Here is a 3,667-nt window from a genome sequence, read left to right as displayed (position 1 = left end):
AGAATTGTTTACCAGCTCATTTTCCGGTATCAGGTCCTGAGAACACCATGACCTGGCACTGACCCTGTGGTCATACAATGGCTCTTCAACCTCTGTTGGGTCAGCTGCCTTCTGGGCTAGGGTATAAAAGCAACCTGAGGCTGAGAAATAAAGGCTTCTTCTGCTACACTAAAAGTGTGATTGTCTCTTCAATCCTGACGTCCTCCACTCAGAGATCAGCTTTGTGCCACGCAGGTGTGGCATTTGGAGGTCCCACCGAGATCTGAGAAAGAGAGGTAAGCGGACAGGGTTGTCCCAGGCCAGCAGGGGCGTTATTGGGGTTACCATTGGGTAATACTAGCAGTAAATAGGAATTGTAATATCAGGTTAAGAAACTGCTAGAAGAACAAGGAACAGCAGTAAAAACAAAGACAGTAGACACATTCATTAAAACAATAGCAGAGGCCAGTCCCTGGTTCCTAACTGGAGGGGGACTAAATATCCCTGACTGGGAACAAGTAAGATGGGATTGTCAAAAGAAGTTGCAAAAAGGAAGGCAGTGATACCTTCCCAATAGCTACATTTTCTTTGTGGCGCCTGGTTAGAGACGCTTTATTAACAGACAAAGTGAAAGTAAGACAAGAACTTAAGGTGTAGAGGAAGTTTTACAAAAAATACAGGAGGTGGAAACCCGCTGCTCTTTGGGATCTGCTGATGCTCTAGACCAGGAAAGAGGGGCATGTGGAGGTTCAGGAGTCTTAAGCTCTGCCACATCAAGACCACATAAACTGGGTCCCTATGACCCTGAATCTCCTGAAAGTAGTGAGGGAAGCTCAGAGGAAGAGGAGGAGGAGATGCTTCACAGGGAAATACAGGAACTAAAAACAAAATTAAAACATATCAGGTTAAAGGAAAAGACACATCATCCTCCTCCCTTGGCTCCACCCATGGAAGAGTGGTGGTGGAGGTCACCAGACTACAAAAATGATGAAGAGCCAAGGGTCAGGGTGCGTTTCGGGCTGCATATTGTAGCACCAGTAATAGAAGTTCCGGACCCTAACCAACAAGGTCAGGCACAACGACAACATCTTGCGCTGCAGTTTAAAGACCTAAAAAGCCTTAAAGAGGCTGTGGCGACCTACGGGGTCCAGGCCGCTTTTACTATGACCATGGTGGAGTCATATACTTCCCAAAATTTAACACCCAGTGATTGGCAGCAGCTATGCTGCGTGGTCCTGTCGGGAGGAGATTATCTCTTGTGGTGGGGAGAGTACCAAGAACAATGTCTACAAGTGACTCGATTAAATGCTCAGGCAGGGCTGGCTCAGTGAGATCTAGACATGTTAACTGGGGCAGGGGCCTATGCCCCACTACAACAGCAAATACAATATGATCCAGCAGTATATGCCCAGATAGCTGCCTGCGCTGTTAAGGCATGGAAGGCTTTGCCTAATAAAGCCGCTGGAGATCAATTATCAAAGGTACTACAGGGGCCATCAGAACCATTCCATGAATTTGTGGACAGCCTCCTGCAATTGGCGCGACGAATGTTTGTAGAGGTAACTACAGCCATGCCCATAGTCAAGCAACTTGCATATGAAAATGCTAATAAGTATTGTAAGGAAGTCCTGAGGTCACATAGGTCAAAAACCTTAAATGACTACATCAGATTATGCAGCGATATAGATGGTAACTTCGTGCAAGGCCAGGTCCTAGCAGCTGCCCTGCATCCACAAAACTCAAAGGGTCCTAGAATTTTAAATAATGGTGACCGTAATTGCTTTAACTGTGGATGCCCAGGCCACTTCTGCAGAGACTGTCCCCAGCACAAGAGAGAGGGAAGAGTACCTGGTATATGTCCAAGATGCCAAAAGAGGGCACATTGGGCTAACAATTGTCGCTCCAAGACTGATGTAAATGGAATATCCCTGCCACCCCTATCTAGTCAACAACAGGGAAATGGGCAGAGGGCCCTGCTCCAGGGCCCCAGAACCACAGTGTATGGAGCAATGGCACCAGGCTACCGCGGAACTTTCCCGGGCAGTGGCCGTACAATTCCTTCCGCAGAGCAATCCTTTCGTGTTGCAGACCTCAACAGGGAAACGGGCGGAGGGCCCCACTCCAGGGCCCCAGAACTACAGTTTATGGAGCAATGGCACCAGGCTACCACGAAACTTTCCCGGGCAGTGGCCGTATACAATTCCTTTCGTGTTGCAGACCTCGCCCAGGAGACAGCAGAAAGCGCAGGATTGGACCTCTGTCCCTCCGCCCGAGCAATCTTAACTCCCCAAATGGGAGTTCAGGCTCTTCCCACAAATGTGTATGGTCCCTTGCCACCGGGATCGGTGGGTTTAATTTTGGGAAGGAGCAGCACAATTATCAAGGGCATACAAATACATCCCAGAATAATTGATTCTGATTACGAAGGGGAAATTAAAATTATGACATCTGCCAGAGAAGGAGTTGTGATAATTCCACGGGGGAGCGCATTGCCCAATTAATCTTGATCCCCTATCTAAAGTCCAACAATGCAGTTGGCAGACAAGTCCACGGTGACTGGGGATTTGGTTCCTTGGGACCTGCTGCATTCTGGGTTGCTCAGCTAACTGATCGGCCTATCTTAAAAATCAAAATAGAAGGAAAATTATTTGAAGGTATTTTAGATATAGGAGCAGATATATCAGTCTTGTCTTTAAAATCCTGGCCTAAGACGTGGCCCTTGGAGGATGGTAATGCTCGACTAGAGGGCATAGGACAAGCAACCCTCAACAAGAGTGCTAAAATACTGAAGTGGGAGGATGATGAAGGACATACAGGGTTTTTCCAGCCTTATGTTCTTGCTGACTTGCCAGTTAATCTGTGGAGCCGGGATCTTTTAGCTGAGATTGGAGCAGTAATAACTACACAACCCCCTTCTGTGGACTCAGAAAAGGCCATTAGAATGATGCAAACCAGGGGATGGCGTCCGGGGATGGGCTTGGGGATGCACATGCAAGGCAGGGTGACCCCCATGACCCCTAAGGATCAAATTATATGCCTCCTCGGAGATAGAACGGGCCTAGGACATTTTTAGCTCGGGTTGCTGCTCCATCACCCACACCCATACCTATAAAATGGCACTCAGATAAACCTGTATGGGTCGAGCAGTATCCCCTAACTACAGAGAAATTGTGGGCAGCTCATGCTCTAGTACAAGAGCAATTGCTTGCTGGACATATTGTGCCTTCTACCTCTCCCTGGAATACCCCTATCTTTATCATAAAGAAAAAATCTGGAAAATGGAGGCTTCTGCAGGATCTTCGAGTGGTAAATGCTACGATGCAAATCATGGGACCATTGCAACAGGGTTTGCCTTCTCCAGTAGCAATTCCCAAAGATTGGCAGTTGATAGTTATTGATTTAAAAGATTCCATTTTTACAATCCCTTTACATCCTGATGATTGCTGTTGATTTGCCTTTAATCTACCTGCCACCAATTTTTCTAAGCCTGCCTTACGTTATCACTGGGTGGTTCTACCTCAAGGTATGGCAAATAGTCCAACTATATGTCAGGCATACATTGCAGCTACATTGGAACCTATTAGAATAAAATATCCTGACCTTTATATAATTCATTATATGGATGATATATTGCTAGCCGCTAAAAATACCAAAGAACTACAAGAGGCATTTGCTGAGATGCAACGAG

The 3,667-nt window shown here is 46.7% G+C and overlaps 1 long non-coding RNA gene across 1 annotated transcript in view; it reads left to right on the top strand.

Annotated features, from left to right (window-relative positions):
- Positions 1 to 236: 236 nt before the first annotated feature.
- LOC115071468 overlaps positions 237 to 3,667 on the top strand; it is a 5,206-nt gene continuing 1,775 nt past the window's right edge. The window contains exon 1 of the long non-coding RNA XR_003850556.1: positions 237 to 275. This is a non-coding gene — a long non-coding RNA (uncharacterized LOC115071468). The remainder of the gene's footprint in view (positions 276 to 3,667) is intronic.

This window comes from Nannospalax galili, unplaced genomic scaffold (genome assembly GCF_000622305.1).
Source record: "Nannospalax galili isolate Female #2095 unplaced genomic scaffold, S.galili_v1.0 scaffold559, whole genome shotgun sequence".
NCBI lineage: Eukaryota > Metazoa > Chordata > Mammalia > Rodentia > Spalacidae > Nannospalax > Nannospalax galili.
Note: the sequence above shows the minus strand (reverse complement) of the source record. Positions and strands in the feature narration are given on the sequence as shown.